This window comes from Rhamphochromis longiceps, linkage group LG22 (assembly GCF_057381845.1).
Source record: "Rhamphochromis longiceps isolate RC_006_pf linkage group LG22, R_longiceps_female_GT1.1, whole genome shotgun sequence".
Lineage (NCBI taxonomy): Eukaryota > Metazoa > Chordata > Actinopteri > Cichliformes > Cichlidae > Rhamphochromis > Rhamphochromis longiceps.
The window spans coordinates 11,852,874-11,865,542 of record NC_140577.1 but is presented as its reverse complement, the minus strand read 5'-3'; the positions used below and the strand labels follow the sequence as shown (position 1 = coordinate 11,865,542).

General features: G+C 48.8%; 16 non-coding genes across 16 annotated transcripts; all 16 read right to left on the bottom strand.

Annotated features, from left to right (window-relative positions):
• Positions 1-602: 602 nt before the first annotated feature.
• trnal-caa (transfer RNA leucine (anticodon CAA)) lies at positions 603-713 on the bottom strand. The gene is made up of 2 exons: positions 676-713; positions 603-648 (listed from the first exon to the last, which is right to left on the bottom strand). It is a non-coding gene; the product is annotated as a tRNA-Leu (tRNA).
• A 464-nt stretch (positions 714-1,177) lies between these two features.
• On the bottom strand, positions 1,178-1,250 carry trnak-cuu (transfer RNA lysine (anticodon CUU)). The gene has a single exon. It is a non-coding gene; the product is annotated as a tRNA-Lys (tRNA).
• A 953-nt stretch (positions 1,251-2,203) lies between these two features.
• Positions 2,204-2,314, bottom strand: trnal-caa (transfer RNA leucine (anticodon CAA)). Its single transcript has 2 exons — positions 2,277-2,314; positions 2,204-2,249 (listed from the first exon to the last, which is right to left on the bottom strand). It is a non-coding gene; the product is annotated as a tRNA-Leu (tRNA).
• A 459-nt stretch (positions 2,315-2,773) lies between these two features.
• Positions 2,774-2,846, bottom strand: trnak-cuu (transfer RNA lysine (anticodon CUU)). Its single transcript has one exon. It is a non-coding gene; the product is annotated as a tRNA-Lys (tRNA).
• A 953-nt stretch (positions 2,847-3,799) lies between these two features.
• trnal-caa (transfer RNA leucine (anticodon CAA)) lies at positions 3,800-3,910 on the bottom strand. Its single transcript has 2 exons — positions 3,873-3,910; positions 3,800-3,845 (listed from the first exon to the last, which is right to left on the bottom strand). It is a non-coding gene; the product is annotated as a tRNA-Leu (tRNA).
• Positions 3,911-4,369: 459 nt separating this feature from the next.
• trnak-cuu (transfer RNA lysine (anticodon CUU)) lies at positions 4,370-4,442 on the bottom strand. Its single transcript has one exon. It is a non-coding gene; the product is annotated as a tRNA-Lys (tRNA).
• A 953-nt stretch (positions 4,443-5,395) lies between these two features.
• On the bottom strand, positions 5,396-5,506 carry trnal-caa (transfer RNA leucine (anticodon CAA)). The gene is made up of 2 exons: positions 5,469-5,506; positions 5,396-5,441 (listed from the first exon to the last, which is right to left on the bottom strand). It is a non-coding gene; the product is annotated as a tRNA-Leu (tRNA).
• A 464-nt stretch (positions 5,507-5,970) lies between these two features.
• Positions 5,971-6,043, bottom strand: trnak-cuu (transfer RNA lysine (anticodon CUU)). The gene has a single exon. It is a non-coding gene; the product is annotated as a tRNA-Lys (tRNA).
• A 953-nt stretch (positions 6,044-6,996) lies between these two features.
• Positions 6,997-7,107, bottom strand: trnal-caa (transfer RNA leucine (anticodon CAA)). The gene is made up of 2 exons: positions 7,070-7,107; positions 6,997-7,042 (listed from the first exon to the last, which is right to left on the bottom strand). It is a non-coding gene; the product is annotated as a tRNA-Leu (tRNA).
• A 459-nt stretch (positions 7,108-7,566) lies between these two features.
• trnak-cuu (transfer RNA lysine (anticodon CUU)) lies at positions 7,567-7,639 on the bottom strand. The gene has a single exon. It is a non-coding gene; the product is annotated as a tRNA-Lys (tRNA).
• A 953-nt stretch (positions 7,640-8,592) lies between these two features.
• On the bottom strand, positions 8,593-8,703 carry trnal-caa (transfer RNA leucine (anticodon CAA)). Its single transcript has 2 exons — positions 8,666-8,703; positions 8,593-8,638 (listed from the first exon to the last, which is right to left on the bottom strand). It is a non-coding gene; the product is annotated as a tRNA-Leu (tRNA).
• A 459-nt stretch (positions 8,704-9,162) lies between these two features.
• trnak-cuu (transfer RNA lysine (anticodon CUU)) lies at positions 9,163-9,235 on the bottom strand. Its single transcript has one exon. It is a non-coding gene; the product is annotated as a tRNA-Lys (tRNA).
• A 953-nt stretch (positions 9,236-10,188) lies between these two features.
• Positions 10,189-10,299, bottom strand: trnal-caa (transfer RNA leucine (anticodon CAA)). The gene is made up of 2 exons: positions 10,262-10,299; positions 10,189-10,234 (listed from the first exon to the last, which is right to left on the bottom strand). It is a non-coding gene; the product is annotated as a tRNA-Leu (tRNA).
• A 464-nt stretch (positions 10,300-10,763) lies between these two features.
• Positions 10,764-10,836, bottom strand: trnak-cuu (transfer RNA lysine (anticodon CUU)). The gene has a single exon. It is a non-coding gene; the product is annotated as a tRNA-Lys (tRNA).
• A 942-nt stretch (positions 10,837-11,778) lies between these two features.
• Positions 11,779-11,889, bottom strand: trnal-caa (transfer RNA leucine (anticodon CAA)). Its single transcript has 2 exons — positions 11,852-11,889; positions 11,779-11,824 (listed from the first exon to the last, which is right to left on the bottom strand). It is a non-coding gene; the product is annotated as a tRNA-Leu (tRNA).
• A 459-nt stretch (positions 11,890-12,348) lies between these two features.
• Positions 12,349-12,421, bottom strand: trnak-cuu (transfer RNA lysine (anticodon CUU)). Its single transcript has one exon. It is a non-coding gene; the product is annotated as a tRNA-Lys (tRNA).
• Between the last annotated feature and the right edge of the window lie 248 nt (positions 12,422-12,669).

Below are 12,669 nucleotides of genomic sequence, written 5' to 3'. Positions count from 1 at the left end.
CAGTCAGCGGTATCAGTCCCCACGCAAACTGCCTGCATACTCTTGTCGGATGAGGCCGGGCAGCAGGAAGAAAGCCAGGAGCCATTGCACCAGCGTAGGGTCTGACAGTGGGTCGGAGAATTTCATGCCCATACCTAACTGCACTCATTGTGCCATTGCCTTGCCTGTAGAGGCCTGAGCATACCTCAGTGCATGTGCCTCTCCAGACCATCACTGACCCACCAGCAAAGCACTCATAATCAAGGATGTTACATTCAGCATAAAGTTCCCCACGACTTCTCGGGAAGCTTTCACATGTGTTATATGTTCTAAGGTTAAATCCGCTGTCCTCTGTGAAAAGCACAGGGTGCCAGTGGTGGAGGTGGCAATTCTGGTATTCCATGACAAATGCCAGATACAAGCGGGATTTCAATTCAGGCTTCCACTTAGAAAGCAGAGCTCTGTCATGTTAACGAAAGCTCTTCACTACAAAAGTTCCTATAAGCTGCAAAGCTGATTTCACAGCAACCCTACAGCTACCTCAACAAGCCGCACTTTGTTGAGTTTAACACACAAAGGTTGATGAAGCTCTTGAAAACATATGTTTAAGTAAAGAAAGTAGATGTCAGGAGTGGGATTTGAACCCACGCCTCCATTTGGAGACCAGAAGTCCCTTTTGTCTGGAAGGAGCCTATCCTTGAGTCTGGCGCCTTAGACCACTCGGCCATCCTGACGAGTTGACCAACCACCTCTTCAAAGTCATCCTGGATGTTCAAATGTCCGAACCACCTCAGCAGGCTCCTTTCGATGTGGAGGAGTTGCAGCTGTAATCTGAGTTCCTCCTGAAATACTAAGCTTGTCATCCAATCTCCGAGGCCGAGCACTGCCACCCGACGGCGAAAACTCATTGCGCTGCTTATATCTGTGAGCTCATGCTTTCATTCACTACCCATAGTTTGTGACCCTAGGTGAGAGTAGGGATGCTGGTAAACCTAGAGTGTTGCTTTTTTGCTAAGCTCTCTTGAAATTTAGTCCAGAATCATCAAATTAAATGGTGGAGATGTGGACTTGTGCAGACACGACAGTGTAACTTTGGTTTCTGTTACCATACATTCATCTTCCTTTGCACAACACGCCATTTGCTGTTCTCTATACACACGTGTTTTCTCTCTTGCGGGCATTTGCACAAAAGTCCCCTCGCCCAACGTGGGGCTCGAACCCACGACCCTGAGATTAAGAGTCTCATGCTCTCCCGACTGAGCTAGCTGGGCTTCTTCAGCAGCAAGGCTTTAAGATGGACACAGGTTCTTATAGCTGGGGGAGGTTGACTAGCATTTCAAGCGCAGGCAAAGAAAGCACAGGCTACTTTCAAGTTTTTCTATCATCCATTCAAGCTCTTATGTCCTTGTATGCATGCCACACCACGGGGCATGCTCCGATTGAGACGACTGAATGTCTCCCGGGGAATCTTCTCCCCAGATCTGGACCAGGGCATCACTGAGCTCCTGGACAGTCTGAGTTCCAACCTGGTGGTGTCAGATGGACCAAAGCTAAATGCCCCAGGGGTGTTGTATTGAATTTTGGTCAAGTAGGCCAATATAGGGTTGGGGGGTGGGGAGTGTCAGTCAGCGGTATCAGTCCCCACGCAAACTGCCTGCATACTCTTGTCGGATGAGGCCGGGCAGCAGGAAGAAAGCCAGGAGCCATTGCACCAGCGTAGGGTCTGACAGTGGGTCGGAGAATTTCATGCCCATACCTAACTGCACTCATTGTGCCGTTGCCTTGCCTGTAGAGGCCTGTGCATACCTCAGTGCATGTGCCTCTCCAGACCATCACTGACCCACCAGCAAAGCACTCATAATCAAGGATGTTACATTCAGCATAAAGTTCCCCACGACTTCTCGGGAAGCTTTCACATGTGTTATATGTTCTAAGGTTAAATCCGCTGTCCTCTGTGAAAAGCACAGGGTGCCAGTGGTGGAGGTGGCAATTCTGGTATTCCATGACAAATGCCAGATACAAGCGGGATTTCAATTCAGGCTTCCACTTAGAAAGCAGAGCTCTGTCATGTTAACGAAAGCTCTTCACTACAAAAGTTCCTATAAGCTGCAAAGCTGATTTCACAGCAACCCTACAGCTACCTCAACAAGCCACACTTTGTTGAGTTTAACACACAAAGGTTGATGAAGCTCTTGAAAACATATGTTTAAGTAAAGAAAGTAGATGTCAGGAGTGGGATTTGAACCCACGCCTCCATTTGGAGACCAGAAGTCCCTTTTGTCTGGAAGGAGCCTATCCTTGAGTCTGGCGCCTTAGACCACTCGGCCATCCTGACGAGTTGACCAACCACCTCTTCAAAGTCATCCTGGATGTTCAAATGTCCGAACCACCTCAGCAGGCTCCTTTCGATGTGGAGGAGTTGCAGCTGTAATCTGAGTTCCTCCTGAAATACTAAGCTTGTCATCCAATCTCCGAGGCCGAGCACTGCCACCCGATGGCGAAAACTCATTGCGCTGCTTATATCTGTGAGCTCATGCTTTCATTCACTACCCATAGTTTGTGACCCTAGGTGAGAGTAGGGATGCTGGTAAACCTAGAGTGTTGCTTTTTTGCTAAGCTCTCTTGAAATTTAGTCCAGAATCATCAAATGGTGGAGATGTGGACTTGTGCAGACACGACAGTGTAACTTTGGTTTCTGTTACCATACATTCATCTTCCTTTGCACAACACGCCATTTGCTGTTCTCTATACACACGTGTTTTCTCTCTTGCGGGCATTTGCACAAAAGTCCCCTCGCCCAACGTGGGGCTCGAACCCACGACCCTGAGATTAAGAGTCTCATGCTCTCCCGACTGAGCTAGCTGGGCTTCTTCAGCAGCAAGGCTTTAAGATGGACACAGGTTCTTATAGCTGGGGGAGGTTGACTAGCATTTCAAGCGCAGGCAAAGAAAGCACAGGCTACTTTCAAGTTTTTCTATCATCCATTCAAGCTCTTATGTCCTTGTATGCATGCCACACCACGGGGCATGCTCCGATTGAGACGACTGAATGTCTCCCGGGGAATCTTCTCCCCAGATCTGGACCAGGGCATCACTGAGCTCCTGGACAGTCTGAGTTCCAACCTGGTGGTGTCAGATGGACCAAAGCTAAATGCCCCAGGGGTGTTGTATTGAATTTTGGTCAAGTAGGCCAATATAGGGTTGGGGGGTGGGGAGTGTCAGTCAGCGGTATCAGTCCCCACGCAAACTGCCTGCATACTCTTGTCGGATGAGGCCGGGCAGCAGGAAGAAAGCCAGGAGCCATTGCACCAGCGTAGGGTCTGACAGTGGGTCGGAGAATTTCATGCCCATACCTAACTGCACTCATTGTGCCGTTGCCTTGCCTGTAGAGGCCTGTGCATACCTCAGTGCATGTGCCTCTCCAGACCATCACTGACCCACCAGCAAAGCACTCATAATCAAGGATGTTACATTCAGCATAAAGTTCCCCACGACTTCTCGGGAAGCTTTCACATGTGTTATATGTTCTAAGGTTAAATCCGCTGTCCTCTGTGAAAAGCACAGGGTGCCAGTGGTGGAGGTGGCAATTCTGGTATTCCATGACAAATGCCAGATACAAGCGGGATTTCAATTCAGGCTTCCACTTAGAAAGCAGAGCTCTGTCATGTTAACGAAAGCTCTTCACTACAAAAGTTCCTATAAGCTGCAAAGCTGATTTCACAGCAACCCTACAGCTACCTCAACAAGCCACACTTTGTTGAGTTTAACACACAAAGGTTGATGAAGCTCTTGAAAACATATGTTTAAGTAAAGAAAGTAGATGTCAGGAGTGGGATTTGAACCCACGCCTCCATTTGGAGACCAGAAGTCCCTTTTGTCTGGAAGGAGCCTATCCTTGAGTCTGGCGCCTTAGACCACTCGGCCATCCTGACGAGTTGACCAACCACCTCTTCAAAGTCATCCTGGATGTTCAAATGTCCGAACCACCTCAGCAGGCTCCTTTCGAAGTGGAGGAGTTGCAGCTGTAATCTGAGTTCCTCCTGAAATACTAAGCTTGTCATCCAATCTCCGAGGCCGAGCACTGCCACCCGATGGCGAAAACTCATTGCGCTGCTTATATCTGTGAGCTCATGCTTTCATTCACTACCCATAGTTTGTGACCCTAGGTGAGAGTAGGGATGCTGGTAAACCTAGAGTGTTGCTTTTTTGCTAAGCTCTCTTGAAATTTAGTCCAGAATCATCAAATGGTGGAGATGTGGACTTGTGCAGACACGACAGTGTAACTTTGGTTTCTGTTACCATACATTCATCTTCCTTTGCACAACACGCCATTTGCTGTTCTCTATACACACGTGTTTTCTCTCTTGCGGGCATTTGCACAAAAGTCCCCTCGCCCAACGTGGGGCTCGAACCCACGACCCTGAGATTAAGAGTCTCATGCTCTCCCGACTGAGCTAGCTGGGCTTCTTCAGCAGCAAGGCTTTAAGATGGACACAGGTTCTTATAGCTGGGGGAGGTTGACTAGCATTTCAAGCGCAGGCAAAGAAAGCACAGGCTACTTTCAAGTTTTTCTATCATCCATTCAAGCTCTTATGTCCTTGTATGCATGCCACACCACGGGGCATGCTCCGATTGAGACGACTGAATGTCTCCCGGGGAATCTTCTCCCCAGATCTGGACCAGGGCATCACTGAGCTCCTGGACAGTCTGAGTTCCAACCTGGTGGTGTCAGATGGACCAAAGCTAAATGCCCCAGGGGTGTTGTATTGAATTTTGGTCAAGTAGGCCAATATAGGGTTGGGGGGTGGGGAGTGTCAGTCAGCGGTATCAGTCCCCACGCAAACTGCCTGCATACTCTTGTCGGATGAGGCCGGGCAGCAGGAAGAAAGCCAGGAGCCATTGCACCAGCGTAGGGTCTGACAGTGGGTCGGAGAATTTCATGCCCATACCTAACTGCACTCATTGTGCCATTGCCTTGCCTGTAGAGGCCTGAGCATACCTCAGTGCATGTGCCTCTCCAGACCATCACTGACCCACCAGCAAAGCACTCATAATCAAGGATGTTACATTCAGCATAAAGTTCCCCACGACTTCTCGGGAAGCTTTCACATGTGTTATATGTTCTAAGGTTAAATCCGCTGTCCTCTGTGAAAAGCACAGGGTGCCAGTGGTGGAGGTGGCAATTCTGGTATTCCATGACAAATGCCAGATACAAGCGGGATTTCAATTCAGGCTTCCACTTAGAAAGCAGAGCTCTGTCATGTTAACGAAAGCTCTTCACTACAAAAGTTCCTATAAGCTGCAAAGCTGATTTCACAGCAACCCTACAGCTACCTCAACAAGCCGCACTTTGTTGAGTTTAACACACAAAGGTTGATGAAGCTCTTGAAAACATATGTTTAAGTAAAGAAAGTAGATGTCAGGAGTGGGATTTGAACCCACGCCTCCATTTGGAGACCAGAAGTCCCTTTTGTCTGGAAGGAGCCTATCCTTGAGTCTGGCGCCTTAGACCACTCGGCCATCCTGACGAGTTGACCAACCACCTCTTCAAAGTCATCCTGGATGTTCAAATGTCCGAACCACCTCAGCAGGCTCCTTTCGATGTGGAGGAGTTGCAGCTGTAATCTGAGTTCCTCCTGAAATACTAAGCTTGTCATCCAATCTCCGAGGCCGAGCACTGCCACCCGACGGCGAAAACTCATTGCGCTGCTTATATCTGTGAGCTCATGCTTTCATTCACTACCCATAGTTTGTGACCCTAGGTGAGAGTAGGGATGCTGGTAAACCTAGAGTGTTGCTTTTTTGCTAAGCTCTCTTGAAATTTAGTCCAGAATCATCAAATTAAATGGTGGAGATGTGGACTTGTGCAGACACGACAGTGTAACTTTGGTTTCTGTTACCATACATTCATCTTCCTTTGCACAACACGCCATTTGCTGTTCTCTATACACACGTGTTTTCTCTCTTGCGGGCATTTGCACAAAAGTCCCCTCGCCCAACGTGGGGCTCGAACCCACGACCCTGAGATTAAGAGTCTCATGCTCTCCCGACTGAGCTAGCTGGGCTTCTTCAGCAGCAAGGCTTTAAGATGGACACAGGTTCTTATAGCTGGGGGAGGTTGACTAGCATTTCAAGCGCAGGCAAAGAAAGCACAGGCTACTTTCAAGTTTTTCTATCATCCATTCAAGCTCTTATGTCCTTGTATGCATGCCACACCACGGGGCATGCTCCGATTGAGACGACTGAATGTCTCCCGGGGAATCTTCTCCCCAGATCTGGACCAGGGCATCACTGAGCTCCTGGACAGTCTGAGTTCCAACCTGGTGGTGTCAGATGGACCAAAGCTAAATGCCCCAGGGGTGTTGTATTGAATTTTGGTCAAGTAGGCCAATATAGGGTTGGGGGGTGGGGAGTGTCAGTCAGCGGTATCAGTCCCCACGCAAACTGCCTGCATACTCTTGTCGGATGAGGCCGGGCAGCAGGAAGAAAGCCAGGAGCCATTGCACCAGCGTAGGGTCTGACAGTGGGTCGGAGAATTTCATGCCCATACCTAACTGCACTCATTGTGCCGTTGCCTTGCCTGTAGAGGCCTGTGCATACCTCAGTGCATGTGCCTCTCCAGACCATCACTGACCCACCAGCAAAGCACTCATAATCAAGGATGTTACATTCAGCATAAAGTTCCCCACGACTTCTCGGGAAGCTTTCACATGTGTTATATGTTCTAAGGTTAAATCCGCTGTCCTCTGTGAAAAGCACAGGGTGCCAGTGGTGGAGGTGGCAATTCTGGTATTCCATGACAAATGCCAGATACAAGCGGGATTTCAATTCAGGCTTCCACTTAGAAAGCAGAGCTCTGTCATGTTAACGAAAGCTCTTCACTACAAAAGTTCCTATAAGCTGCAAAGCTGATTTCACAGCAACCCTACAGCTACCTCAACAAGCCACACTTTGTTGAGTTTAACACACAAAGGTTGATGAAGCTCTTGAAAACATATGTTTAAGTAAAGAAAGTAGATGTCAGGAGTGGGATTTGAACCCACGCCTCCATTTGGAGACCAGAAGTCCCTTTTGTCTGGAAGGAGCCTATCCTTGAGTCTGGCGCCTTAGACCACTCGGCCATCCTGACGAGTTGACCAACCACCTCTTCAAAGTCATCCTGGATGTTCAAATGTCCGAACCACCTCAGCAGGCTCCTTTCGATGTGGAGGAGTTGCAGCTGTAATCTGAGTTCCTCCTGAAATACTAAGCTTGTCATCCAATCTCCGAGGCCGAGCACTGCCACCCGATGGCGAAAACTCATTGCGCTGCTTATATCTGTGAGCTCATGCTTTCATTCACTACCCATAGTTTGTGACCCTAGGTGAGAGTAGGGATGCTGGTAAACCTAGAGTGTTGCTTTTTTGCTAAGCTCTCTTGAAATTTAGTCCAGAATCATCAAATGGTGGAGATGTGGACTTGTGCAGACACGACAGTGTAACTTTGGTTTCTGTTACCATACATTCATCTTCCTTTGCACAACACGCCATTTGCTGTTCTCTATACACACGTGTTTTCTCTCTTGCGGGCATTTGCACAAAAGTCCCCTCGCCCAACGTGGGGCTCGAACCCACGACCCTGAGATTAAGAGTCTCATGCTCTCCCGACTGAGCTAGCTGGGCTTCTTCAGCAGCAAGGCTTTAAGATGGACACAGGTTCTTATAGCTGGGGGAGGTTGACTAGCATTTCAAGCGCAGGCAAAGAAAGCACAGGCTACTTTCAAGTTTTTCTATCATCCATTCAAGCTCTTATGTCCTTGTATGCATGCCACACCACGGGGCATGCTCCGATTGAGACGACTGAATGTCTCCCGGGGAATCTTCTCCCCAGATCTGGACCAGGGCATCACTGAGCTCCTGGACAGTCTGAGTTCCAACCTGGTGGTGTCAGATGGACCAAAGCTAAATGCCCCAGGGGTGTTGTATTGAATTTTGGTCAAGTAGGCCAATATAGGGTTGGGGGGTGGGGAGTGTCAGTCAGCGGTATCAGTCCCCACGCAAACTGCCTGCATACTCTTGTCGGATGAGGCCGGGCAGCAGGAAGAAAGCCAGGAGCCATTGCACCAGCGTAGGGTCTGACAGTGGGTCGGAGAATTTCATGCCCATACCTAACTGCACTCATTGTGCCGTTGCCTTGCCTGTAGAGGCCTGTGCATACCTCAGTGCATGTGCCTCTCCAGACCATCACTGACCCACCAGCAAAGCACTCATAATCAAGGATGTTACATTCAGCATAAAGTTCCCCACGACTTCTCGGGAAGCTTTCACATGTGTTATATGTTCTAAGGTTAAATCCGCTGTCCTCTGTGAAAAGCACAGGGTGCCAGTGGTGGAGGTGGCAATTCTGGTATTCCATGACAAATGCCAGATACAAGCGGGATTTCAATTCAGGCTTCCACTTAGAAAGCAGAGCTCTGTCATGTTAACGAAAGCTCTTCACTACAAAAGTTCCTATAAGCTGCAAAGCTGATTTCACAGCAACCCTACAGCTACCTCAACAAGCCACACTTTGTTGAGTTTAACACACAAAGGTTGATGAAGCTCTTGAAAACATATGTTTAAGTAAAGAAAGTAGATGTCAGGAGTGGGATTTGAACCCACGCCTCCATTTGGAGACCAGAAGTCCCTTTTGTCTGGAAGGAGCCTATCCTTGAGTCTGGCGCCTTAGACCACTCGGCCATCCTGACGAGTTGACCAACCACCTCTTCAAAGTCATCCTGGATGTTCAAATGTCCGAACCACCTCAGCAGGCTCCTTTCGAAGTGGAGGAGTTGCAGCTGTAATCTGAGTTCCTCCTGAAATACTAAGCTTGTCATCCAATCTCCGAGGCCGAGCACTGCCACCCGATGGCGAAAACTCATTGCGCTGCTTATATCTGTGAGCTCATGCTTTCATTCACTACCCATAGTTTGTGACCCTAGGTGAGAGTAGGGATGCTGGTAAACCTAGAGTGTTGCTTTTTTGCTAAGCTCTCTTGAAATTTAGTCCAGAATCATCAAATGGTGGAGATGTGGACTTGTGCAGACACGACAGTGTAACTTTGGTTTCTGTTACCATACATTCATCTTCCTTTGCACAACACGCCATTTGCTGTTCTCTATACACACGTGTTTTCTCTCTTGCGGGCATTTGCACAAAAGTCCCCTCGCCCAACGTGGGGCTCGAACCCACGACCCTGAGATTAAGAGTCTCATGCTCTCCCGACTGAGCTAGCTGGGCTTCTTCAGCAGCAAGGCTTTAAGATGGACACAGGTTCTTATAGCTGGGGGAGGTTGACTAGCATTTCAAGCGCAGGCAAAGAAAGCACAGGCTACTTTCAAGTTTTTCTATCATCCATTCAAGCTCTTATGTCCTTGTATGCATGCCACACCACGGGGCATGCTCCGATTGAGACGACTGAATGTCTCCCGGGGAATCTTCTCCCCAGATCTGGACCAGGGCATCACTGAGCTCCTGGACAGTCTGAGTTCCAACCTGGTGGTGTCAGATGGACCAAAGCTAAATGCCCCAGGGGTGTTGTATTGAATTTTGGTCAAGTAGGCCAATATAGGGTTGGGGGGTGGGGAGTGTCAGTCAGCGGTATCAGTCCCCACGCAAACTGCCTGCATACTCTTGTCGGATGAGGCCGGGCAGCAGGAAGAAAGCCAGGAGCCATTGCACCAGCGTAGGGTCTGACAGTGGGTCGGAGAATTTCATGCCCATACCTAACTGCACTCATTGTGCCATTGCCTTGCCTGTAGAGGCCTGAGCATACCTCAGTGCATGTGCCTCTCCAGACCATCACTGACCCACCAGCAAAGCACTCATAATCAAGGATGTTACATTCAGCATAAAGTTCCCCACGACTTCTCGGGAAGCTTTCACATGTGTTATATGTTCTAAGGTTAAATCCGCTGTCCTCTGTGAAAAGCACAGGGTGCCAGTGGTGGAGGTGGCAATTCTGGTATTCCATGACAAATGCCAGATACAAGCGGGATTTCAATTCAGGCTTCCACTTAGAAAGCAGAGCTCTGTCATGTTAACGAAAGCTCTTCACTACAAAAGTTCCTATAAGCTGCAAAGCTGATTTCACAGCAACCCTACAGCTACCTCAACAAGCCGCACTTTGTTGAGTTTAACACACAAAGGTTGATGAAGCTCTTGAAAACATATGTTTAAGTAAAGAAAGTAGATGTCAGGAGTGGGATTTGAACCCACGCCTCCATTTGGAGACCAGAAGTCCCTTTTGTCTGGAAGGAGCCTATCCTTGAGTCTGGCGCCTTAGACCACTCGGCCATCCTGACGAGTTGACCAACCACCTCTTCAAAGTCATCCTGGATGTTCAAATGTCCGAACCACCTCAGCAGGCTCCTTTCGATGTGGAGGAGTTGCAGCTGTAATCTGAGTTCCTCCTGAAATACTAAGCTTGTCATCCAATCTCCGAGGCCGAGCACTGCCACCCGACGGCGAAAACTCATTGCGCTGCTTATATCTGTGAGCTCATGCTTTCATTCACTACCCATAGTTTGTGACCCTAGGTGAGAGTAGGGATGCTGGTAAACCTAGAGTGTTGCTTTTTTGCTAAGCTCTCTTGAAATTTAGTCCAGAATCATCAAATTAAATGGTGGAGATGTGGACTTGTGCAGACACGACAGTGTAACTTTGGTTTCTGTTACCATACATTCATCTTCCTTTGCACAACACGCCATTTGCTGTTCTCTATACACACGTGTTTTCTCTCTTGCGGGCATTTGCACAAAAGTCCCCTCGCCCAACGTGGGGCTCGAACCCACGACCCTGAGATTAAGAGTCTCATGCTCTCCCGACTGAGCTAGCTGGGCTTCTTCAGCAGCAAGGCTTTAAGATGGACACAGGTTCTTATAGCTGGGGGAGGTTGACTAGCATTTCAAGCGCAGGCAAAGAAAGCACAGGCTACTTTCAAGTTTTTCTATCATCCATTCAAGCTCTTATGTCCTTGTATGCATGCCACACCACGGGGCATGCTCCGATTGAGACGACTGAATGTCTCCCGGGGAATCTTCTCCCCAGATCTGGACCAGGGCATCACTGAGCTCCTGGACAGTCTGAGTTCCAACCTGGTGGTGTCAGATGGACCAAAGCTAAATGCCCCAGGGGTGTTGTATTGAATTTTGGTCAAGTAGGCCAATATAGGGTTGGGGGGTGGGGAGTGTCAGTCAGCGGTATCAGTCCCCACGCAAACTGCCTGCATACTCTTGTCGGATGAGGCCGGGCAGCAGGAAGAAAGCCAGGAGCCATTGCACCAGCGTAGGGTCTGACAGTGGGTCGGAGAATTTCATGCCCATACCTAACTGCACTCATTGTGCCGTTGCCTTGCCTGTAGAGGCCTGTGCATACCTCAGTGCATGTGCCTCTCCAGACCATCACTGACCCACCAGCAAAGCACTCATAATCAAGGATGTTACATTCAGCATAAAGTTCCCCACGACTTCTCGGGAAGCTTTCACATGTGTTATATGTTCTAAGGTTAAATCCGCTGTCCTCTGTGAAAAGCACAGGGTGCCAGTGGTGGAGGTGGCAATTCTGGTATTCCATGACAAATGCCAGATACAAGCGGGATTTCAATTCAGGCTTCCACTTAGAAAGCAGAGCTCTGTCATGTTAACGAAAGCTCTTCACTACAAAAGTTCCTATAAGCTGCAAAGCTGATTTCACAGCAACCCCAACAAGCCGCACTTTGTTGAGTTTAACACACAAAGGTTGATGAAGCTCTTGAAAACATATGTTTAAGTAAAGAAAGTAGATGTGAGGAGTGGGATTTGAACCCACGCCTCCATTTGGAGACCAGAAGTCCCTTTTGTCTGGAAGGAGCCTATCCTTGAGTCTGGCGCCTTAGACCACTCGGCCATCCTGACGAGTTGACCAACCACCTCTTCAAAGTCATCCTGGATGTTCAAATGTCCGAACCACCTCAGCAGGCTCCTTTCGATGTGGAGGAGTTGCAGCTGTAATCTGAGTTCCTCCTGAAATACTAAGCTTGTCATCCAATCTCCGAGGCCGAGCACTGCCACCCGACGGCGAAAACTCATTGCGCTGCTTATATCTGTGAGCTCATGCTTTCATTCACTACCCATAGTTTGTGACCCTAGGTGAGAGTAGGGATGCTGGTAAACCTAGAGTGTTGCTTTTTTGCTAAGCTCTCTTGAAATTTAGTCCAGAATCATCAAATGGTGGAGATGTGGACTTGTGCAGACACGACAGTGGAACTTTGGTTTCTGTTACCATACATTCATCTTCCTTTGCACAACACGCCATTTGCTGTTCTCTATACACACGTGTTTTCTCTCTTGCGGGCATTTGCACAAAAGTCCCCTCGCCCAACGTGGGGCTCGAACCCACGACCCTGAGATTAAGAGTCTCATGCTCTCCCGACTGAGCTAGCTGGGCTTCTTCAGCAGCAAGGCTTTAAGATGGACACAGGTTCTTATAGCTGGGGGAGGTTGACTAGCATTTCAAGCGCAGGCAAAGAAAGCACAGGCTACTTTCAAGTTTTTCTATCATCCATTCAAGCTCTTATGTCCTTGTATGCATGCCACACCACGGGGCATGCTCCGATTGAGACGACTGAATGTCTCCCGGGGAATCTTCTCCCCAGATCTGGACCAGGGCATCACTGAGCTCCTGGACAGTCTGAG